General features: G+C 39.4%; 1 protein-coding gene across 3 annotated transcripts in view; it reads right to left on the bottom strand.

Moving 5' to 3' along the window:
* The window catches only part of bahd1 (bromo adjacent homology domain containing 1), a 40,382-nt gene extending 15,930 nt beyond the window's left edge, over positions 1 to 24,452 (bottom strand). For 2 of the 3 annotated variants that reach the window (XR_013287553.1, XM_077538824.1), the window contains exon 1: positions 24,085 to 24,452. The gene's annotated coding sequence lies outside the window, so the exon portion shown is untranslated. Of the gene's footprint in view, positions 1 to 5,770; positions 6,352 to 24,084 lie in introns of those variants that run through there. The other variant, XM_077538825.1, reaches the window with a different exon arrangement.
* Positions 24,453 to 26,437: the final 1,985 nt, after the last annotated feature.

Genomic DNA, 26,437 nt, shown 5'->3' with positions numbered 1-26,437 from the left:
ATAAGCACCTTTGGCTTTAAATATTAATGTAATGTGCACATGCTATCGTTATTCTATTAGGATATAGATTAATGCCTCAGGCCGTATGCGCTCCTCTTATTCACATCCCACTACTGCACTAGTTAATGTGCAAATTTGCCCACATGATATGATGACATTGCTGCCAAAAGCCATTGCCTTTTTATCACCATTTCCTGTTCAGATTGATGACTCAAGTAGCCCGCTAGGAACACAATTCACTCACCCAGTGTAGCACAACAATGCACGTCAATGATGTATTATTATTTGTTCAATCTGACGGATGCTTTTAGAGATGAGCTTGGATCTGTGCTTCAATGCCACGCTGATTTAATTGACGTCACATGTACACAGCCTGCAGCTGAATGACTTTAAGTGGCTTCCCTAAGAGTGGCTCATTGGGTATATCATTAAAAAAAAAAAAAAAAAAAAAAAAAAAAAAAAAACTTCATAGAACTGACAAGGCCGAGGAGTCCATTCTGAACGTCAACATTCTGCATGCTCATCTAGAGTTAGGAGACGTTGTCGAATGAGATGAATGATTTTTCTCCTGTGCAACAGGCAAATGATTTATGGACTAATCCAAAATTCCCTCTTCACATTCACTATAATGTTCCATTATGAAATCATCTCCACAGACCTTGTGGCAGAAAAAATGCATACCTCTCTCAGAATGAAAACAAAATATGTGTAAATTTGAATTAAAGCAATCAGTAAAGACTAACCCAATCACACACTTGCAGACATGAAATAAGAGATGTCGCAGTGAAAGGGGTGCGCAAATAGCTGCACCCTTTGAAATGGGGGCATTGTCCTTGCTCAAGGGCACCTCAACAGTAGTCAGAAAACAGACGAGCATCTCTTCAAAAACAAGTTGTAATTGATTTTTACATTTTGTTCTCAGCAGGGACTCTAACCATCCTTACAGATGAGCTCGAGTCATCATTATTGCGCCCATTAATAGCAAAATTGCTTAGTTTTACTGTAATAATTTGACAAGGCAGTGTCCAATTATGCTCTAATCAACACCAGCTGTTTTTTAAGTCTTTAAAAACGATTGCTGAAATTGTAAAAGTTGATAAAATTATGGAAATAACCGTCAAATCTTGAATGGCCACCAACCGTTCTCAAAGCATGTAATGGCTGAGATTGCCCTTATTGTCGCACGACTCTGTGAAGCGTGAAATGCAATTCATCAGAGAGAAATGTAATTTGAAGATAACAAGAGGACACGGGGAGACGCACGTCAAGCTTCTGCGCGTGGATATCAAATCAAGGCGCTCCATTTGAATAGCACAGACACACACAGTGGAAGGACAGGTGCTCATTGACCAGCAACGTTTGTCAACAAGATGTCATTTACTGTCGTACAAAAACTGGACATAAAATGCGGAATAAAGTAGAAAAACTCCTCACGTCTCTAAATTTTCTATTGCGCATGTCAACAGAGTCTCAAAAACTGAAACTGTTCAAGAGACAATGTACACCATGGACTGGTTGTCCTGAAGAATCATGTTTTGGGTACTTTTGAGAACATGGAGATTTGAACCCAGATCTCCTGAGGCAGACATGTGAAGCACTATTCAATGTGCTGCCAGAAAAACACCTCTACTATTCAATTCAGAAGCCTAAAAAAAGAACCCCGCTTAAATTTATACTTGGCGAAAGCATCTATTGATTTAATTACAGCATTCAGTCTTTTGGGGTAGGAGTCTGTCAGCATTCACCTACTCTTGCATGCAAAAGGATTCTAAATGTGTTACATTGTGAGGGCACTGCACAGCCCCCAATAGATCACCTCACACATTTTCAATTGGATTTAAAGCTTTAACTCTGGAGTTAAAGCTTTAACTTTGACAGCAGTACTTTTAATTACACTGATTATGATACCTCAGTGGGAAATACAATTTACACACTGATGTGGATTTTGTTGCACACCGCATAGACTCACACATGCAGGCATGCAAACAAATGTCAGAATGAGGTGGCACGCAAATGGAGACTGTGGCCCTGTGCCGAAATGTGGAGGATAGGGTGTTTGTTTGGTTGAAATTCCATCACTCCAACAACTAGTTTCAACTTCTTCTGCCTGCAACAGGATTCACATAGTGACCCTCCAGGTCTTGGATTAGCCAAATCAATCACCGGATTAACCCAAGCAAGCCTGCATTTTACCTCCTGAAGAGGAGACTGAAATGTAATTCCGAGTTCTTTAACACATCTAAATGTAAATATCATGAAATAAAAACTGGAATTCTGAACTTTTGGCTCATATTCATCATATTGACCTGAACGTTCCATTACTTTGAGTAGGACTGTATCAGGGCTGTCAAAGTTAAAAAGTTAACTTTGGAGGTAAATTTAAATCATTTAAAGCATTGTGTAGCCAAGCTTAGAGGAGACACTAGTGCAAAGATGCACAAACAGTAGTTTTACTTTCAGTTTCACTTGCTTGGCACACTTTGCAAAGCCAAATTCAAATACTGTATTAGTTGTACATCTTTGGCATAACATCAAAGCAAAAGACCCTGCTCAAGTTACCTCCACGGAGCCTCGCAAATCAAAGCCGCTGGTGCTTGTGGGCAGAACTAAACCTGTAAGTGACAAGTTTTGAGACCTCTTTCTATGAGTGTTTTTGTCTTTTGGCATTTTCGCGGCCGTGTGCAGTTAAAATGCGTTTGCACTGTTGTGGGCGTGATTACAATGACTCTTCTCAGCGTACGAGAGGTTCAAGGAAGCAGAAATGTTTCGTTGGAGTCATGAGAGCAACACGTGCAAAGTGTGTTCATAAGAAACTGCAAGAAGATCTCCACTGTTTTGCGAAAAACAGGAAAAAAATAGTAAAGAATGTTATTGTTTATTTATTCAAATTAACACGTTATGCTTGATTTGTTTTCTTCGTAGAGAAGCCGAGACAGTCGGCTCGGAAATTGGCATGCATAAATTGTGAACGCTGCTTCAAATTCCTCCAGTTCAAAATGATAAATGTCGAGACCTCACTGATAGCAAAAGAGTCCGCATCAAAGCACTCCATAATGCTGGATGGTCTCTTCTCATTCGTAATGACAAGTGGTCTAATAAATTTGTCAAGCGCACTGTTTTATGTTTGAGGAAAATTTAAACAGGCTTCATTGTTATGCCATGATGACCATCCTACCCCAAAGTAAGAAACATGGTGCATACAAGAAATGCCTGCAGTATACAACCAGTACTTGCCAGAAATTCCTACAACTCCTTTAATGTTGTTAGAGGCCTCTTGGCATCCTCTCTGACCCGTTTTTTTTCCTCGACCTATCATAAATTTCGCAGGGATGTTCAATTACTACTGTGACATGTCATCCACTTGTTGACGACATACCTAATTTAAGCTATTAGATCGCTTTCGTGCCATTTGTGTGTATGTTTTTTTTAGCGCCGTGGGCGAGTAAATGTCAGGGGAAATGACAGACTTCCACCTTATTTGAGGTTAATCAGTCACTTGGTCTAAATGCTATTCCTGAAATCTGACAGTCATAGCCCCATTATGCACATGCACTGAGACTCCATGGGCATGCAGGCAAGGGAGACGTCACATTGATTGGGGTGTGCAAACCCGAGAAATTCAGGTTTGATACCTTGCTCAAAGGCACCCTATGTATTGTAAGTATACTGTACATTCTCTACAGCTAAGTCAGAAAATGCACCTGAATGTGAAAGGTTTTGACATGATTTATCCTGTCCTCATCAGACTTCACACATCATTGTCATACATCACAACAACCTGGCATTTTAAAGGAGTCTTTGACTGTTTAGAGCTACTGTAGAATCAACTAAAACCATGTGGGATCCAAAACATTGTGCTTTTCTACTTTTATAACTAAGTAGAGAGGAATGTAGACTGGCCGCTGGGGTTCACAAATCTGAAGTCGAACAAAGCTTCAAAGTGGTCATACTGTACATGGCGTTAAGACTCCGCGAGACGCAAAGCGATCAAATCCGAAAATGACCATAGAACAGGACATGGTATACACACTGCCCTGGCTGCTCGTCATCCATAATAATAAAAGGAACGGAATGTACACCAGAAAATGGAGGAAAAAAAAGCACTTAGCCTTTATGTCACTGTGTCAGCAAAAAGTGAGTACAAGGGGTCCCCGGTTTATAGCAAGCAATGAACAAGTTGAAGCAGCATCGTAATGATAATGTCATCACCCGGCACAAGAAGATACACTCAGTTACGACTGTCCCTACTGTTTTACATTGGATTGTTTTACATTTATGGCCTAGAAGTGTTTTAATTATGATTTTACTACTGTGTTGGTATGTGGTTAGTGACAGATTATGGCACATTCTGACTTAATTAGGAGGATCTCTTGTCTCTTGTCTACAAATTTGAAAAACCTGTATGACCATAAAGACTGTGCCTGAGCCTCATGTTGTCTATTTTAATCAATGATAGTACATTTCTCATTCCCTAATTACAAGGCATTTTATTTACATGTCCACACCTTTTAAAATGTCGATAAGCGAAAGTAACTGTAAGGCAAAGTAGATGTCAGCTATATTTGGGAGGTTTGGGGCCGAGCTCTGGGGGGGAGAAAAATAACATCGACCCTTTAAATCGTAACACCTGTCAGAAGAATCCCTGCGGGGGCTCTGGGATTATTTGAAAGTGCTGAGAATAAAAATCCACGTCTGAGGGAGGAACAGGAATGACACGGACCCCTTATGAGAAGTCAACCTGCCATGCACGTGTCTATTTACTAGTGAAGTGGGAGCACACCACGCGGGTGACTGTCGCAAAGGGGAGGAGGCAGGCAGGCTGTGTGTGTGTGTTTGTGGGGGGGTGCAAACCCCTACAGAGCTATGGAGCATCACAGCTGGTGTGCAGCTTAGGTCCACTTTTCAAGATTCAAGATTCAAAGTGTTTATTGTCATAGCACAGTTGGGAAACATGTTCCCCTGCGCAATAAATTCTTACTTTGCCGTCAACATGGATGCCAAAATATCCAATTTCACCAAAATTGTCTGACGATTATGAAGCTCTGTGTTGGTGTCTTTCTTCAATTCCTGCAAGTATATCAGCTTTGTGGGCAATTTAAAAGCCGCAGATGTCCAACTGTGAGTAAAAAAAAAAAAAAAAAGACGAGAACATCTTTATTGCAGTTTATAGTTTTTTTGTTTGGTGGTGTGCCTTGACATTTTTTACAAATGTAAAATACCTGCTTAGCTCAATAAAAGATAGGAAAGACTATTTTCCACCAACCACTGTACTCATCAGGTGTGTCATGGTAAATAGTATACTTTCAATTAATCATTCATTTACATCAATTGTTTTTTTTTTATCTATCTACACCAGCTACTTATAGTGACAGGCATAATAGTTGAATGCTCTCACACTAGATGACAAAATGTACATAACTAACCTTTGTATCCACTTTTTACGACATATTTGTTTAGTGACGTGCCATAAGATTGTTTTTCACATGTCAAATATGCGCCTTGGCTCAATAAAGGCTGGGAAACAGTCTACACAAGCGCCACCACCACCATCATCATCATCATCATCACCGCCACAACCCCCATCATCATCATCATCATCATCATCATCATCATCATCATCATCACATCGCACACCCTCACCACCTTGTAGGTCGATGCAAAAAGCGAACAACACACATCATCTCTTCTAAATTTACGTTATATTATTCCAAGAAAGGTGGGGAATAACATGTATTGTCATGGGTGCGTGAAAAGAGACTCGCCTACTTACTTGGCCGCGGTCAGTGTGACAGCATGCCGGGGCAGGAGTGCTGAGATGTGGAAAAAAATAAATAAAAAAATAGAGAGAGCGAAAAAGACGAGCGCAAAAGAGGCCGATCGTCGATCAATCCATCGCGGAGGCTCGGAGGAGTCCGCGCACGGGGCTTAAAGAATCACAAGCGAGTGTTTTCAGAGAAGCTCCGAAGCGATCATCTCCGCCTGGAATCACCGCCGCGGTTCATCGTCTAGCTTCCGTGTCCCGTCGCGATTTCCAACTAGACCCTGCGCGCACACGCACGCGCGCGCGCGCACGCCTAATAATAATCCCCTTTTTCGTCGCTGCTGGTTTAGTTTCGCTTCGCTCGGGCTTCTCGTGTCGATCGGCGGAGCGAGAAGCAGGAGACGCGGCGAACAAATCGGCGTTGCGGTGGGTGACCTACTTCCGAAGTGGCACAGTGGAGATGATATTCATGCGCTGGCGGCTGCGTGCATGCGCCGGGACATCTCTCCACCGTCTTTCCAACGCCTAATCACTCCCACTACGCACTCACCAGCCACACTTTCATGCCCAGAGAACACCCGTGTGGTTGTGTGCCGTGGCATGCAAACCATGACTCGTGGGAATCGAACATGTGAAGGCTCGGAGTCAGTGTTTGCATGCTGAAAGTCGTGCATGCTGACGATGACCTCTGGCATGAAAAATATTTGTTTTATTTATTTAACATTTACTTAACCAATAAGGTCCCACTGAGATTTAAAAACATAATTTTTCAAGGAGTACTGGCAACAAAGTTACTTTCAACTTAACACAAATTAAAATGAAAAAGTCATTCAATTAGATAAGTTCCATTAGTTAAGTCCCTTTGTAACAAGTTGTATGTAGAAGGTCAAGATAAGAAAAAGTGTGAATTATCTATCAAGCATGAGTTTTTCACACTCATATATTATCTGTAGATGGTTAGGTTCTGTAATGTATAGAGTCCAACATTCCAAATACTGTTTTTGTGCATCAAAGAATACGACAAAGTCAAGCATTCAAATAAAAAAAAAAAGTATTTGTGAGTGACTCAAGTAATGGGTATCAAAAATATGATCTGAATGCCGAAGTCAAGTATTCGCACCGCTGATACTGTGATGAATGCTGAGAGACTCACTCTCCAAACCGCTAATCCTCACTACAGTTCCAGGCATGCTGGAGAAGTGCTGCAAAATATGTCAATGCGGAGAGTCTATAATTTACAATGCTAAAACAATATAACACAAATGTGAAGAGTAAAGCAAGCCCAAGCCAAGTTTTTAAAGTAATGATGGGCATCAGATACATGTGGATGTTTCTGTGCATCAACGATGTTTGAACGCTAACTCAAACATTCAAAGTTATGATAAACGGCATCAAAGATATGTAATTCTTGAGTCAAGCATTCAAAGTACAGATACTGTGCTGCTAACATGTGAATGCTAAGTGTCGGATTCTTGTTCATGCCACACGTTTAATTTTCTTCATATATTACTACTTCACTCATGATCTGCAGCAGTGTAAACAGATTGAAAGTGAAGAGTAAAATATACAGCTGGGAGAAATCATAAGTTTTCCACGATCACGTCACCACAAACAGAAAGGAGCATTAAAACATGTCACCTAATCAATAATGAATCCATCGGGAGTTTTACTCTATCCCTTTGTTTGAATGATATCAAATATACACACTTGCCCATTCTCTGTCAGTATTGTTGCTGATGCATCATAGTACATTCCGTTTTTGAACCATTGTTAATGCAAAAAACAAAAAAAAACAAAAAAAAAACACCCAAGAATTGCTGCCTGATTTTGTTAAATTCCAAATGTATTTATATTTTTTAATATAAATAAATAGCTTGTATCAAATTGTACCTTTTAGCGAGTTGAAACTCAGTGATTTATTTATTTTTTTGAATTCCTTCTTGTTTCCTGGAATTATTCATACAACTTAGGGAAAATGGGTTTCATTCTAGACTCTAAACATTATTTTTCTGTTTTGTATCAGATGACATTTTATCAATTTTTGGACAGATGATTTTCAGAACTTCTGAAAGAGGCTTTTTTATGGCTTAGTCCACAGCAGTGGCCACAATGACACAATTATGATTTTAAGAGGGAAAAATGGGCACAAATATGCCGAGCAGGTGAAGGAGAGGGCCAGAGAGCAACATGGTAAATCAGCATTGATCTGTAATGCTGCACACAAATGGAATAAGCTGCAACTAGAAATTAAGTCAGCCCAAAGTGTAAATGCTTTTAAATCAATTTTTTAAAAACTATGCTTATTTTTACCATATTTATGATTAACACAATTAACAAAAATGATCCAAAGTCTTGTTGTTGCGCTTAAATGTAGTCCACTTATTCAACTTTTTATTTCTTTACTTTTGTTTGTAAATGCATATTGCATTATTAACTATGTTAAGGACAGTCAAACAGCAACAACAGTGTGTATAAAATGCACTATAATAAATAAAGCTAGCTTGCCTTGCCCTTTCCTTGGTTAAAATCAGTTTCACCTCCACTAAGCGCATGATGGAAGAGATGATGCAAACATGGCAATGTCACATGCAAACCAAGCTTCATCATTCATGGAAACGATGGGTTTTCCCCTTAACAGATGCTCATTTTAAAGTGTAACTCATGTTTAACAAGCCCATACAGTAGTGAAATGATGGAACGTAAGATGAGGTCAAATCCGTGTCAGGATTGCACATATTCTTTCTTTCACACACCAAGAATGATTGTTACATTCTACTGTGCTTGGAAATATAAGACATTAAGTACACAAGAGTGGTGTCTTTTCCTACATACAGTATATGCAGTTACGGATCAGCTGAATACTAGAAGTATAATCAATAATATCAATAATTACCTCCTGGCCGTGAGTAAACACCGTAAATTATGATTACGTAACACAGCACCATAAACCGAGTCCCACTGATAATATCAGAAAATATGAGCGCTGCCAGCTCTCTAATTAACAACCATACAGCAATTGTCGGATTGATGACAGCCCATAATAAACACACTCAGCCCTCTTTATTGGGCTCATTGACTTTATATCCTCTTAATGACACACGCTATCTAATAATAAGTCACGTATTTTCATGATTGCTTGTTCAAAATTTAAAAAAAGCCACAATGTGATCAGTCCAGCATGTCATGACAAATCAACGTTAATTGCGATAAAAGCTGGCCGCCCTCATCAATACGAGCTTTACAGTGCACAGTTGGCCGCGGTAAACCAGCTGAGTGTGTGGAGGGTTAATGAGGCGTGGGCGGCTGACTGCTGAGTGCTGACCTGCACTGTAATAACACGTCGACCAGGACAATTACGGAGGGCGCAACTAGGTCTTACCTAAATTGTTAACAATACAGCGCAAGCTCAGGTGTTAAACTCAAGGCCCATGGGCCAGAGAGGGCCATCTACCTCATTTTAAGTGAGCATAGGGAAAACCTGTCAATTTTTTTTTACTTGACCTGACCATTTAAGACTAGTCATCCATCCTTAAAATAAATTATATTAAAATGCAGGGGTGAATATTTGTAATGATGGGAAAATTAGTATAGAGTTCACAGTACACTTTTGGCTAGCAGATGCCTTGTGGTAGAATGTCAAACTTGTTGACTTTTAAAATGGCAATACGTCAATGCAAATGCAAAAGCGCGGCGGGATAAAAGTTAACACATCTGTTTTTTTGTTGTTTTTTTACCAAAACCATGATTTTGGTGTACATATACCCCTCAGGGCAATTTACTGTCATAATATCTTTTATGTCCTATAACTTTTATGGAGAGCAGATTCAATTTAAACAGAGTTCACATTTAATTGTACATCCCATTCTTCTTCTTTTTAAAAAAAAATATATTAACTTATGATTGCATTAACCAAATTTTACTGAACTGCGTGGGCAGAGATGCATCAACAGGCATGAGCATGTATCAGCATATTAGAATGGCCTAAGAAACAAAACACACCTACATTGGAATTGAGGTTCCAATGTGGAAACAAACATTTGTTTTTTTGTATTTTTTATTTTTTTTTTGTATTTAGATCAAATAATATTGCGTAGTACATTCCCTTTCCCTTTTATTCAAAAGCTTGCATCATGCACAGAAGAGCTGTTGACATTATTTTTTAATGTGACTCATGTTTGAATCTCCTTGTTCCTCTGAGCTGTTTTCTCATGCGTTCACCAGCTAACTTCTGCCCTTGGGAATTTATTCGGCAATGAGGGAGTTTAGCTTCTTTCTTTTCTCTCCAAATAGTGGTAAACTGTGATTGAATGAAAATATTCAGCAACAATCATGTTGCAGTCTGATTCTACTCCACGGATGCTGAAACAATTTTTTAAAATTTAAATAAATTCCCTGCTGCAATTGGCAGGTAACCAGTCCAGAAAGTACCCCAGATGGATGGATGGATGAACTCCCTGAACCAAAACCTCATTCAAACTACCCTGGTCTAAACATTACTTTTAAATTTGTATTTTTCTGTGTACTCCTGCTAAACAAAATAAATATTATTTTCCTGCCTTGTGCATTATGAAGTGTGATGGTGTAAATAAAAAGGTACATTTACATGAGCATGACTGCATGTTGGATTGTTGAAAAGCTTGATAGGTATGGAGCAACCTTTGTCTGAAGTCACACCAATTGCAATTCAGGGAAAAATTTCGAGGAATAATATGGTTGTAAGGTCGTATTAGAAAGATCAACGTCTTTTGGGATCCTGCAATGGATTAATGGCATTCCCATAGATTTCTATGGTTAAAGATGATTTGAGATGATACAAGTGTTTTGTGTTATAAGCGTTGGCACAGAACTAAACTAAGTGAAGGCACCACTATATTTACATTTTCAAATGTTTTTGGGTATCAGGAGAAGTAAAACAAATCTAGGGCTGCGGCTAAGGATTAATTTAATAATAATTTGTGAATTATTTTCCAATTAATTAATGAATCAGATAAAAACAAATAATTCCCATTCCTTTATTTAAAATCAGGATGTTATTTCAAATTGACACTAGTGCAGAAAATGTAAAAGCAACTGATAATGATTCAGTTACTAGTTTGGCCAGTAACATGTTAGAAAATAGGCACACATATTAAGCATTCTTTTACAAAGGAATGTTTACGAATGCTTTCATGGACGACTTGTGAAGTGTGAGAAAAATTATTAATGAGAGGCAGAAATTACAAGGATTTGAATAATTTTAAACTAAACAATGTCTAAACATTTGACAACATAGGTGTCGATTCATTAGATAATCAATTAGCTGTTAATTAATCGATAGCACCAAAAACAAACAAACAAATTTGCTTTGAATAACATTTGCTTTTTCCATAATTTACTTTTTCTGTCAACAGGTGAAAATAGATTAAAATCATAAATCATATTTTTGTGAGAATAATCTGAGATTTTACTTCAAACCCTCATCCTGAGTACACTAGTTATTTATTTATTTAGGTTTTGCTTCTCTTTGAGAGTTAAAATGCTTACAAATACTTCCTGTATGATTATTAAAAGTTATTACGTTGGAGGCATCATAGAAGTGCTTGTGTTCAACTTCCACTGCATTTTTTTCCCCCACCTCCTTACTCTCAATTGTAGTCTGACAGCTTTTAACCAGGAGTGGAGCTCCACCCACCTGTCAGTGAGATATACTGGAGCACAGAGAGCGCTAAGCACAGAACAGCTGGGCATCATCATCATTGACATCTTCACTGCTGAAAATGGACTGGCAGCACTAATGAAGGCGAGCATGGCTGTTTAATGTCAATACCAGCAAAGAGTGGGAGCGGAAGCGATGTATGCAGCATGACATTAAACACAAGCGGGATGATTCAGTCATAATCCAGCCAGTTGAGTCATTCAGTGCCGTTCATCTCTTTTTAACATTTGAGCGACCTGCCTAATTGCCACTTGTACAACTGTAAGTGCTTCTCGCTATGCGATCTGGCGTGTTTGTGCAACATCAGCGTGCGCCAGAGAGTTGAATGGAATCAATCGGGACGAATTGCGCTGGAGTCAGCGCTTCTCATTACAAAACACTTTTAGAAAAATCAAGCAAATATCTCCTGACTTTTCAACCTGGAGGAGCAAACACCTGGGGTTGTAATACGATATAAATAATATAAGAGATATTACCGAGCCGGCTCGCTATGGCGGACGTCTCCCTCGTCGCCTTGGAATTACACATCTTTGCTTGCAGAACGCTTCTCTCAACATGGTGAAAAGTTGACTTTACTAAGGGTTAACTGAGTTGACCTGAGGACGATGGAAGGTAAACTTGGCCTGTTATGTGAATGATCATTTCCTTTGGGAAGGAAGGGCTAAACCAACAAGCTTTAGCAGCATTCGCCTACATCTTTAAGGTTAAAAAAGATATAACTACATGGACAAGCATGAAGCCATGAAATAAATGTCATTTAAAATAAAGTATTTTTTGAATTTGACTGCTTGTACATAAGTGCTAATATCGGAGATTTCGGATGTAGACCAATATAATACGATACTGTTTTGTTTGTTTGTTTGTTTGTTTTTTTAATTTGACTGATATTGGACCGATATCTGAGGATCGGGACACCCCTAATGATATCTCCACCAATAATTGTGACCTGTCCTCTGTCTGTTGCAGTATCAAGCTTGACCTATGAGAGGCAGTATGGTACATCAGGGCATTAAGATGGCCAAAACGTACAAAGAAAAAGAAAGTGTAATAGTAAAAGAAGGAATAAAAGCTAGTCTAACTGTTAGCTTATCTTGTGACTTAACTGCGGTTGCAAACTCTTTTCCTTGTCAGAGAATGAGTTTGGTTGACACAGTTGACAACAGTTTGTCTTTGAAGAATTATATTAAAAATATTTCATCAATTTATTACTATCATTATCATATTATTATTTATTGTGTTTTAACTACGTTCAATCATTATTAAGTACAACACTTCATTAAATCTGCAAAGGAATTTGCGATCTAAAATAATGAACAGATTTACCATTTACCACTGACGAACGTGCTCATTTTACAAACAGATTGGGGATGGAAAATCCCTCTTAACACACGATAGGATAATCGCTGCTTCCTAACTGGCTATTGTTCCATTTCACATCACAGCCAAGGAGTCCGTGGCTTGGACCGACTCAGTGTTAGCAAATTCCCGAGTGGGGTCGTCAATCACCATTTTCAGAACTAACTGTTTCAGTCTTAATATACCTCACACCATAAAAAAATCAGTTAAGATCATCTTTGAGAGATATGGATAATCGAGCCTTTGCTGCCCTTGATCGGAAGAGTTGTGGGGAGGTGCTCAAATTTGACCAATTATCATTATATTAGTAAAGCCGCGTAAAGATGCTTTCACAAGTAGCTACTTTGCTTCCCCTGTTCGGAATCAATTTGTTTGTGAACAATGTCGTGTCCCCAATGATTTGGTTTGTTTTTTCACATAGTAAAAATTCCTCATGTTAGATTCAGAATGCGTCACAACGAACAATGTGACATCACTCTCTACTCTTTAATGGTCACAAGAATGTAAACAAGATAATGGTTGGCTGCAGGGACTAGCAAGTTATAAGTGAACAAAGCAGAACAAAAACATGAAATTGAGGAAACCCAGTGTTGAAAACTTGGATGATTATCTGTACAAGCTAGCCGACTAGCAAATAGCCAAATGCACTTCAAAAGCACAGCTAGCATATTATCTTCATTTGTGCATTGAAAAAAATGTGCTGCTACCAAATGCCTGAACAAAATATAGACTACCTCTCTGAGGAGGTCTTGATTTGGTCCGGACTGGATTTTGTATGCTATGTTCACACTTGTCCAACTGGACAACACCAAGCAGGGATATGAACTAGTCAGATTATACCAAACTGAATGTTTCTAATGACAAAACACCCAAAGAGACAAACAGAGGAATGAAACAAGTGCAGTGAGACAAGCTCACTATCTGCAACAAGCACTGAGAGTGAGGCAGAGAAAAACAGGAGGCCTTCTGTCCCACTTTGACATCCAGGGAGAGGAAATGAAGGGGTGGAGTTGTACAAGAAGAACCTTGCGCTCCAAATCAATAAATGCTAAACTTGACTCCCCAACACTGAGGCTCTTTTTAGGAAGGGACAGAGCGGACTGTTCTTCCTATGAAGACTTCGATTCAGACAATGTACAAAGTTGCAGCTTTTACAAAGAACCTCAAGCTACGAATGATGTAAATAAAGCTGTACATGACTCAAAAGTGATTTTTATTCCGTATTAGTTAGAAATGAAATGAAGAAATTCTGGCCGAAAAATAATGCCAGATTCAGTCAGTTTTTATAATCAAACAGGTGTTTGCATTTAGTAGTGTTCCACTTCAGTAGAAGTGCAGTTGTCACTTGCCAAATAACTTAGAGTGAAGAAGATTTTCCTGTAGAATCTGAGCTTTCGCAATGATTTAAAAAAAGCAGACCCAAATCAAACTTAAATGTGTTTTTGTTTCCTCCATACACCCCTGCTTCACGTTTTGTAGCAATTGATTTAGTGCTTCTCCAGCAATCCTGCCAAATAAATGACCCTGAGTAGAGCACAGACCACCACCAAGTATAAACAAAAGGGTCAGAGATTGGTTATAAAAATTGTGAATTGCTTTGGAGACACATTGTAACTTGTCAAACACTGACTCAACATCACCAGTTACACTTCTATTTATGTCTGGCAACAGCATGAGATTTTTGCCGCTTCCTAATTGATTATGTCCCATTTCCTGTCACAATCAGAGTCTGCAACTCTGACAACCTCGGTGTTGACCACACACATAAGAATTTGCAATCATAAATTTTCAATACTTACGACTGTAATTATTGCCTATTTATATGCTTGTGTTTGTCAGGCCGAGCGTCTGCAGCCTGAGGAGGAAAAATGACTCAACACAACCCACACCACAGGATAATTAGTCAGGATAATCTTTAAGCGACATCCGTTAATTGGGCCTTTCCTGGCTTTGACTTGATGGGGCGGAATTGGGCTGAAAATTGGCCCAATTTTTTGTGTATCAGACTTCAGCAAACTGTAAATAGCACTCAGTAGAGTGCACATTTACCCATGGTTTCTTTCTTTGCATGTACTGATAACATTTTACAACGTTTTGTGGAAATAGTGGTAGAAGTAGTTTGTATGTGTAGTAGCGCAAATAAACAATTGCTGATAAAAACACAACATCCTTGACTCAAGGAATAAAATTAAAGGTAATGTAGCACTCAACTGACTACAATGGAAAAGTTGTGAATGAAGTGCCAAGTGATGCTCAAAGATTGGAAACGCTTAAGCGGAGTACACAAATGCTGATAATCAGGTCTAATTTGAACACTTTCCTATGTGCGGAGTGTTAATAGTGATTGTCTCTCCTTGATCTTCTCTTCTGACAATTGAAAATGAATATGTAAATAAACCTGTTCAACATGTCCGATCCTGTGTGGTCAACAAGTTCAGCAATGATTGTGACGTTAAATGGAATGTTAGCAATTTAGGAAACGACCTGAAGCCCGTAATTTTCCCCGAGGTTACCGGTTGTGTTGAATGTCTGTATAACATGTCTGGCAAGTCAATCACCACAATAAAAACAACAGAATGAAGAATTTGCAACCAAAATTACCAGATAAGATAATGGTTAGTCTAGCTCCTTATATCTCTTCTACTATTTCAACTACTACTACTACTACTACGACTTCTACTAACACTAAATAAAACTATCACTACCACCAAAGTTGGGCAATTTTCCAAATTTTGCTGGTCCGTCATTCATTAGCGCCCTGGGGACCTATCCGTCATCATCAGTCTTTCATTTTTCAAGCCGAACCAAACTGTAATCATCAGTCCGTCATTTTATTTTAACCATGACGATTCCGTCATCACTTTGACACAAGGCAGACAGAGGTGGGCACAACGTCAATGCTGTCTGACTGTTCGTCAATCATCAACAAAATAGGCGTCCATCATTGATGGACTGTGAGGTCTACTGGTACTTAACCTAGTACTTAACTGAGTGAAGATTCCACTGACCGACGGAGAAAAAAAACAAAAAAAAGAAAAGTGATGGACAGTCTGTCAATACTGACAATCACTATCATTACAACTACTGCGACTATTTTTTTTCCATATTTGTATTTCCTTACAGTCTGTCAGTCTGAATACATTGTGGCAACATGCTGCACAGGTCAATCTTGGTACCAGAGCCGGCCCGAGGCATGATTGAACTAAGCAGATGCTTGGGGGCCCTGGCCACTAGGGGCTCGTCAAAGATCATGAGACTTATTTTTTTAACACATTAAACGTAAGCATGATGGAAGGGTGTCCTCAAATCGAATTAAAAAATAATAATAAAAAATAGGGCCCCACAAAGGCTTGGGCTGTCGCTGCTTGGTACTGGAGCAGATCTGTGATTGTTATTGGAGAAATCATTACATGTTTTGTTTAACGTGTTGGGCGTCTTGAGTACACCACTATATGCACACACTAACCAATTTTTGTCCTTGTCGTTCACGAGGTCTCTCAAATTTTAAAAATCTATTATGCTGTTAGAAATTGGTATATGCACCCCACTATAGTGAGCTTCAAGATGTGACACATTGCTAAGTTTCATCACAAATGATGATTTCTAGTGCTCAGCTTCAGAGAGGCCTCTCACGACATGCCAGACAGCCCGACTGAAGGAAGGAGGAGAGACCCCGCGCGAGTCGGAAATAGATGAAGACTGCATTCAGACAGCAGAGCGCCAGGGAGGAGCAGAGAGGGAATCTCACGTCTCATTCTGGAGGAGAAAAAAAGCAACGGAAGGCTCATTGTGAATCACAGGGGCCATTTTTCACGTTCAGCCTGCCGCTTTTCTGTGCTTGACAGGCCCTCGGAGATACACAGAGACACAGGGAGCGCGGCAGGCGAGAACAAGCCTCCGAGAAAAATAACGGGGGTGCGGGAGCTGCTGGAGGAATGTACAAGGTAGTGATGGATTGAGATAGCGCTATGGGTGGAGACAGCAAAGAGATTGTCATCATCATCATGGTGAACAGTAAGTCCCTGATAGAAGAGGCCCGTCGCTGTGTTTCCAATCCAGCTGAGTGAGGGGCAAATCGGGGGCTGCCGCCTGCCCGTCCGCCCACCTGCCAGGGCCTCAGTCATGGTCTTAGCGTCTGCCAAACTGAAGGACACTTTGGTGCCGCGTGGTTTTCACTGTGACAAGTCACAGTGAGGGCTTCTGTTCTACTCCCCCAGCCAAACAGGGTTTAACGCCCGCGCTCTTTGAGACACACACACTCACACACGCACACGCACACAAACAATCCCAGTTGTGTGCGATAAGTGAGAGACACCCCGGCTCCGTAAGGCTCCCTCTCTCCACTGCAGCTGTGGGGCGGCCAACAGCTGAGGCCAAGGCAACCGTGGTTCTCGTTTCCTTCCCCGCCGGGCTTGCCTTCTCTTCTTCTGGCTTTCCACAAAGCAGACCTGTAATTTTCACAGCTGTGTCTTAGGCGCCGCGCCAGGCCAAGTCAGGCAAAGAAAGGATGAGGAGAGCGGGAGGGCTAATGGCTAATGGCTTTGAGAGGCTTGAGAACAGCTTTCCACATCCTGAACCACTGAAGGTTCACGACTCGTTCAAATCCAGAACCTGAGCAGTAGTAAAATGCAGTGGTAAAGCCACCTTTTAGTCAACCAAACTAAATCAGTTTCAGTTTCAGTAAACTCTAATCTTACTTGTGTTTCTACAAGGGATTGATATTGTGTTATCTCCCACAGCAGGCACAATATACCAACATCACATATCAAAAGTGTTACTATCCAACAGTAGTACCTTGACTTGGCCGGTTACACACATAAAGACAATTAGGCTGTTTTTGTCCGGACTTTGCCCCTCAACAATCAACGGCATCAAACGGCCGACCATCTTATGCCTTATAATACTACGTAACTTAAAAGCATAGATGGGCTTTCCGTCAATATTGATGGAAAGTCCATCTATCCGTCCATGACGGACGCCCATTTTGTTGACGATTGACGATGGACGGGAAACTTCAAAAATTGACGAACTAAGCATTGACGGAAAGAGGTTTTCATCCATCAATGTAATTCGGTAAATTCGGCAATCCGTCAATGCGGACGTCCCATTTTGAATGACGATTGACGGATGTCCACTTAAAATGGCGGAAACATTTACGGATGCTCATTTTGCTGAGCAATCGATGAAGGACGGATTGACGGTTTGTCTTGATATATTTACAGATTGACGATGACGGAAGGGTGTCCCGACTGTTGGCGGTTGCCTGAATGATGGACACTCAAAATTCATTGACACACCCACCTCTGCTTATAAGAAGATCCTCATGTCAGAGATATGTTAATAGTGATTTGGCTGTTCTTGTTGCCAACTTGCTCTTTATGGCAACAAACACAACTTAGACAGTGTAGACACATATTATTTGCTTAAGAAGACCCTATAAAATGATGTGGTGGACTGGATCTAGCCCCTGGGCCTTGAGTTAGAGACCTGTTTACTATAAGCACTGTAAACCAACAAAGCTACTAAAATGAATGCTACCGAATGTTGGAAACAGGGCTAAAACTCGCTGGCATTAAAACAAGAACAAGGTCTTGGCATTTGTACAGCCACAGAGGATAATCCCGCTTTATTACAAAACTAGCTCATACTATATCTGTATGCTTGTTGGAACTTTTAAGGCTTAAGATTATTGTGTCAGCTCACATTATGAAGAGTATTGTATTCATTCAAGTAGGCCTACATGTTCAGATTGGGGGATGTGTTGACCTCTCAGCAACAGGCATAACTTTTTGTAATTTTTTTTCATTATATTACTTGATACATTATAGTTTTTTTGTCCATTCCAAGTTTTTTTGCGGAGTTATAGAACACAAGTCACAGTTTTCATTCACATAGTAACGGTGTACACGATCTTAACCTGGGCGAAACCTGGCATCTCTTTCTCCAACTTTATTTGAGGTTATGGTATTTAGTTTCATAGCTGCAACATAACTCAAGAGATAATTAACAGTATCATATGAGCCGGCCACATTATTGGAGACTGACTTTTATGGTACATCATAAACAAATGGAGGAAGCGGTGGGATACATTGTGGTCGTCTAAGATCATGTATTGCGTTTCCTTAGTCTGACTTCCTGTTTCTCTCCATCTCATTCAAACAGTCTAGAGGGTGTGGCTTGCATCTACACATTTTTCCCTATAGGTCTACAGAGCACAAATGGCACAAATGATGGCGCAACAATAACTCTGCCTAGCAAGTAATGGCTATGCAAACTACAAAAAGACTACTACTCTAAACAGGTAAGCAAGCAAGCAGCTTCTTGGTTCAGGACCAAACCAACAAGATTAATGGAATCAAGTCGCCTGCTCAATCTCCAGAATTTAATCCAATATAGAGAACTTGTCATGTGACAAAAATGCTGTTGAGGCAAAACCTAAAAAATGCAAAAGGTGTAGAATATAGTCCAAATTATTCTGGCCTGGACTCAGTTAAAAGGGGCCAAAAGCCACCCAATTGCAGGGCGCATTTAGACAAAAAAAAAACCCACAGTCTCTTTTAACAAGACTTGTCCTCATTGATCACAATATCATGGTTTAAAAAGTTAGTAAAGGATATCGTACATGAATTTACATACATGAACTTGTTTTTAGCCTTATTTACAACCTTTTAATCACCAAATACTTTGCAATGTAATGTCAAACGTAATGTCTACAAAACTTCTTGGGATGTGGTTTTCATCAATGTAATGACTTATATGTAAGATTTAGATGGAATTCATAGTTTTAATCCAGCGTGTCATGAAAGAAATACCCTTCCATACTAATTCAACTATTCAAAGCATTGCCATTATTTTGCCAGCTGCTGATTGGCGGTTGTGTTCTGACAGCAGACACCCAGCACGCTGGTCGCTTGTTAGTATTTCTGCATTTCCCATGCTGTAATGTAATGATAGCGGAATGGCATCCTGAAAAATATGGAAAACTTTCAACGGTCAATTTCAACACATGACAATTTGTCAAATTATTACAAATAAGACACCTTTATTTCGGCATTGAAACTTGAATGTACTCGATTACAGCAGCTTCATCATCATGTAGTACACATTGTTACATTGTTTGCACAATAGTTCTGTGCAAACATGCTAACATGACTACGGTGTATTTCCATAGCGAATTTCACTTATTACGGGGGCGTTCTGGAAAACAAAATTAATTCACACCTGACAATTTGGAGTCTTTGAATAACCTTCGAAGCATGTTTTTTTTTAGTGTGGACGAGAGCTGGAGTGCTTTATAAAGTTTTCAGACACACTGTCTGCTATTATTGTGAACTTTACTACAAAATGGTTACTGATGTAAACCATCATCAAATGTTCACTTTATTTTAACATGGAGTGCACCAGTTGTGACCCTGAGGAGATTTAAAGACAAAAAAGGGGGTGTGCCACTGTACTTTTTATACAACTTGATGAACAATAGGTCATTCATGCAGGGTGGCATGTTGTTTTCACTTTCTGAACGCCAACTGTTTGTTTGCCATTCAGGCGGGACAACAATGGCCCACTGATGTTTAAACTCCTCTCTTGTGTGCATGCATCATCTGGGTTACATTCTCTATTATTCCACTGTCTTCCATCACATGTGGCCTGTGCGCGAGCAGGAAGTGTGTGCGTGTGCGCCTCCGCCGGGACAGCGGGTTGGGGTGACAGGAGGCACGTAAAGCAGCAGCCCGCCCGCCCGTCTCTCCCCCGCCTAATGACCACAACAGGACGCTTCTTGGGAAATAATGGGATTACGAGCAGGATTGATCTTCAGCTTTATAGCTCACATGTGGCCGCTGCAAATCGGCCCAACACGCCATGACAGGCCTGTCAAGGACGGACCACAAAGCTGAGGTGCCATTGTCGGGATTTTCTGAGGACAACAGGCTTTACACACAGCATTCATACACCAGAATGGCCCGACAGCTTGAAAAAGTACATCATGTATGAAACCAAACTTGTGTACAGCTGATCATTTCTCACAGACAAATGCAAGCCTTTTATATTTCTCTACCGCTATTTACTTTTTTTCCCCCCCATGGAAGCACAACCTGCAAAATGTTGCCCAGCATAGCAAAATACATCTGAAACAGCCATTAAAATTTAACAGCAACAAGCTCTCATTGCAGCCTCCAACGTGACCAACAAATAAAGCAACAAACGTGTTGTAAACTTTAAATCCAGTAGCACATTTGATATTTTGATGCATCTTCATGTTTTGAGTGACAAAGCCAGAGAGGTATATGTTTATTTTATTTATTTATTTATTTGTCAACACTAAAGAGCATTCACTGCGATTGGCTGGAAACCAGTTCAGGATGTACCCCACATACTGCCCGAAGCCAGCTGGGATAGGCTCCAGCACCCCTGCGACCCTTGTGAGGAACAAGCGTTTAAGAAAATGGATGGATGGATAAAGAGCATTCATACGTTCATTGAGACCAAAATTCTCTGTCAGGCTTCCTGCTTGTTCTTTTTACATTTAATAGCAAAATGCTTTTCAACCGATAAAAACAAACAAACAAACAAACAAAAGGACATGCAGGGTATTAAAAAAAAATCCCCCCTCTTGTCAAATGAGACATTGAGCAAAAAAAAAAGGTCTCCATCATTTCCATTCAAACTTTCCAAGAATTTGCATATTCCCAAAAATGCAACACTTTTCACAGTAAAATCTCAAATTTAAAAAAATTATCTTTTCCAAGTCATTTTGTGATGAACATTACAATTTCTAAATGTTCTAAATTAAAATCTCAAATTACTTCAAGTTCCAGGCTGCATATAAATCACATGAAAACATACAAATCAGGTTTGATCAAAAGCATCTCAGTGAAGCTTTTGTATAAATACAAAAGGGTGAGACTTCATGTTGAAAAATTAGATTAAATTGCAATGTCGGTTACTCATTAAAGTTGAGGAGTGGTCTTCAATATATAGTGCTATGATATGGTTTTGGCAAGCTTACCAAAGAGTCAAAACCAGTCAAATTAGTCACTTCTCAGAAATTCCACCTTCCAAAAAAATTACACGTTGCATAAAATGTTAAAATGGATAACTACAGAATAAGTACAATGTTACTAGTCATATGAATGAATACAATACAAGTAACAACTACTTAGCTACTTTCATTTCATCAAAGTAATTATCAAACTAGCGAGAGCATTTCAACTCACTTTGCAGTTCTACAAATACAACCTTAGAGGAACTGTCATTAAAAGCACCAAAACACTGAACACACAAATTTTCACAATATTTAATAAACAGTTGTTTGATCAATACATTATCCATCTATTTTCTATCGCGCTTGTCCTCCTCGGTGAGCAGAGGACAGTGGACTGTTAACATTTATGTTTTTGAAATGTGGAGAAGTACCTGGAGAGATTCGAGCTGAGATTGCACCACCAGGTTTTGAGGCAGACATGACCACACTGCCTTTGTTGCATCACATTTTTATTAAATGTAGTAAGGACCTTCGAGACTGAGATCTGAACATTTTCAAAGCCCCGGATAGGAAACGGTCCTCACCCTTTGTGTAAAAACTAGTAGACCTTTAAAGAGCATTTTTATTGTTTAGAGATTAATATCACCGCAGTTAACCTATTTTTACGACTGTATGACAGAATGCTACTTAAAACATTGCCTGTACATGTACAGCTATTTAAGGATTTACAATGGTGGCTCTGGACCACCCCATTAAATTTCAATGTACTGGCAAAAAAAATAAAAAATTGGTGTCATCATTATCACCCCAAAAATGACTTTACATGCATTTACCATACAGTAGTGTAGAAAATCTGGCTTACTCCCACACTAAAAAAAACACGCACGTTAGGGTCACTAAAGATTCTAAATTGTCCAAAGGTGTGAAATTGACATGCTTGTTGACTAGATGAGTCCTGCAGCTGACTGGAAACTAGTCCAGGGCATTCCTCGCCTCTCACCCTATAACTCTGCTCACCTGCAACCTCTATGAAGACTTGCCCAATAGAAGTAACACAGTAGACATTCCATATTACTTTTACCACATTTTTGTCTCTAGATAAACCACAAACAATAACAGTGAAACCCAATATTTCACATTTTATGATAAAGTAGTGTAGATTGTGGCAGAAACGGACGCCAACTGTAACTTTGTTTCTGATAAGGACTTAACGGCGTCTAACCAAAACATTGAAGACATTGAAGACAACCACAATAATGAACCTCTTGTTAAATTAATAACCAATAACTTGTCAATTAAAACATGAATGTCATACTGGGCACCATTAGATGTGCATGAGAAAATGAAATTTCTATTAACACTTATCATTTTGCATGCTGAAATAACATTTTCGGTTCAATTTTAACTCTGGCCATTGGCCAAGAATATCCACATAATTGTCTATATCAAATGATGAAGTATAGATCATTTAAACATGTATTAATAGTCTCTCAGACAATGACAAATAAATGATTAAACCTTAATCAAGGTTTTGGCTTTTTTGGAGGTTTTTGTTTCATACATGTTGCTTTTGGATAAAATTTAAGAGCATACCATAACCCTTTAAAGACCAACTGGTGCATGTTGTGGTGGGAATGAGTGCGAAATGTGGTGAATACACAAACAGTTCTCTGGACTGTTTCAAACTCTCTCTCCATTACTGTTAACACAATATGTGTAGCATATAGAATGTAAATATTATTTTTTTTATGTGTGTTTTGGGTCACTAATGTTAAAGTCATCAAATTTCAGGGTAAAATAATTAAATTTAGAATTTGTACGGTAAACGGGAATTTGGTCCAAACGTGATTAAATGGGATTAAATGTACCTTATAACACGGAGGATATGTTCGTTAACTAATGGGATAGTCGTGTATTCTTTCATGTAAAAAGAAAGTACAACGGCAGAGAGGCTCTATCGATAAACATTCTTACCAGCAAAATGTATCAACTCTCGTCATGAGTTCGAGGCTCAATCGAGCAAAGCTGTCAAACGTACACTACTAGAGTGACATTTTCACCCCCCGTGGACATTCAGCCGCAGCACTTTCATGAAATTAACACACGAGAACGCACAAGAGATGCAAGTACACGTACAAGCAACAAAAGCTGTTAAAAAAAAAAAAAAACAAGAAAGAAAGAAAAGTTGCTAGCTTCGCTGGTCGCTACATCGGCGTGTAGCTTGGCGCACTACCCCGGGCTGCTCGCATCGTTCTCGGGCACTTTGACGTTGACGGCTCGGTGTCTTACCTCTGAAGTATAAGCTCTTCTTTGGTGGAAAGAAAAGTCACTTCCAGCGGGGCAAGGAGAGAGACGTGTCAGGTGTATTCTTCCCTTGCACGGCCGCTCATGTTCACTTGAAGCTCCTTTCAAAAAAAGACACTCCAAACTGCCAAAGCTCCGGTCGTTACACTTCCGACTGTTAATCCGAGTGGATGGCGCATACACACGCACGGCGGCAGCGTGGGGCTTGGAGTCGAGAAGTCGCTGTGTGTCGTCTCCAGCGTGGAGAGGGGAAAAAAAAGAGAGAGAGGAAAAAAGTAAGGCTCACTTGTGCGTGTTTTTACATAACAGCATCATCCGCTTTTTATGTTGACGCATCACGAAGAGAAAACATGGAGAGTTTCTTAAAGGGCCACACGGACGCACCGCACGAACCTTGACACCTTGCCTGGGCCAACAAACATTCACATGTACAGTACAGTACTTACATGTGAATAGCAAAAGTGTACACTGTTACTATACGGGTCATTCCACAACTGGGGGACAATTTAGGCACCAACATTTTGCTAGCCTAATAGCCTGATTTCGAGCAATGATAATATCTATTAAAAAAAAAATAACAACAGTGTGCTTGCTAAAAAAAATATGTTTGTTTTTCTTTGTGTCGGTAGATTAAAAAAAAATAAAAAATCAGCAACATCAAACCGATTTATACCTGGTGTGTAACTAGTGCTGGACTGGCCATCTGGCATACAGGGCAGGTACCAGGTGGGCAAGCGTTTTTTCCTCCATTTTACCACCGAAAGACCAGCCTGTAATTTAGAAGGAGCAGCCCATTAATCAATTTAAAATATAGACAGCAAAGTGAACCAATCAACATCAGTAGCAAAGCTATGTCGCAGCAAGGAGTCATGTCTGAATATATAATTTGATTAGAATGGGATAGAATGCTTGATCCTTGCAGTCAGTGTCAAATCTATCCAATATTTTCATTCCATTGCAAGCAAATAATCTGGCTGAGAAGTCTAATCATAACATCTGCAGTCATGTTTCATGAAATTTAAAAAAAAAAAAAAAAAACATAGCCAGAAGCTTGCTCAACACATTCCTAATGCAGTCAAGAGCAAATCTATAGGCTAAAGACACAAACAAAGAGCAATAATTACAACCATGCCACCCTCAACACTTTATATTAGTCAATAAATTGTGGAAAAATATGCAATTTCACCAAATTTGGTCATTGGATGTTCTGGCCCAACTCAAATGGTACGTTTCTTATTTCATGCATGGGTGATTTGAAATTTCATTGAGGTGTACATGATGGCTTTGCATTTACATCTGGTTCGGCATCTGTTCTGTTCTGCTGCAATGTCAGGAAGTGTCCTCGAAGTTTCCATGTGTCATGTGAACAAAAGTATCAAGACACTGTACATGTAGTCAATGTTCATTGTGGCTTACTAGGTATTATACAAAGTGGGATTTATTTGTTTTCTGCATGGACAGCATGAATAACAACAACAACAACTTATTGACAAAAACAGACGTGACAATAGGGAACCACATCAACCCAATTATTATTTAAAAGCACTTCAATCCACTGTTGTCAAGATGCAATCGCGTAATGAATGGTTGGAGTGGTTGAAATGACAGCCTCTGCTATTATCCTGTTGTTGTGCATGCTTCATTTGGAGAGGTATTTATAATTATTTCCTTGTATATCCTCTTCTGAAACATGCAAGGAGAACATTCCATTCCAGATTATTTAGTCTATGACCGTCAAAATGTTTATCAGTGAGTCACCCATTGAGGATTGATTAGAATTAGCATTTTCATTGCTTGTCGAGAAACAGAAGCTCCTGCCCAGTCATTTTGTGAAATTAAAACATCTTTTAAGGGACACTTATAATTGAATTTAATATGATGTATAAACTAACATAACAGTGCAATTGCAAATGGTTGTTTAAAATGTCACATTAGGTCAAGCTATTGGTATGTTGCACTTCTTGTTCATATCTGATTTTAGCTGCAGCTAAATTTAAATCATTTGATGTTTATCTGTCGAAGTGCCTCATCACACAACAATAGTAAACTCACGTTAACTTTCGAACAAATGCATGACTAATAATATTCTCATGCTCAAGCTCCTTTAAAGAGACAAAACAAATTTGATTACTGGCTGCACTGGATTCATTCATCTGGAAAAGCTTCGAAATCCTTTAATGGAGGAAAAGCTAAACAACTTTTTCTCTTGGTGTGTTGATCCATGAATTCTCATCATTGTCATTTTAGTAATGGCTTCAGCAGAAAAACCTGCTCTTTAGTTTAGCTCAGTCCAAAAGAGAGCAGGGAAAACAGATTGAATATAACAGTAAATATCACT

This window comes from Festucalex cinctus, chromosome 12 (assembly GCF_051991245.1).
Source record: "Festucalex cinctus isolate MCC-2025b chromosome 12, RoL_Fcin_1.0, whole genome shotgun sequence".
In the NCBI taxonomy this organism is placed as follows: domain Eukaryota; kingdom Metazoa; phylum Chordata; class Actinopteri; order Syngnathiformes; family Syngnathidae; genus Festucalex; species Festucalex cinctus.
The sequence above is the reverse complement of the archived record's forward strand: the minus strand, read 5'-3'. Positions and strand labels throughout refer to the sequence as shown.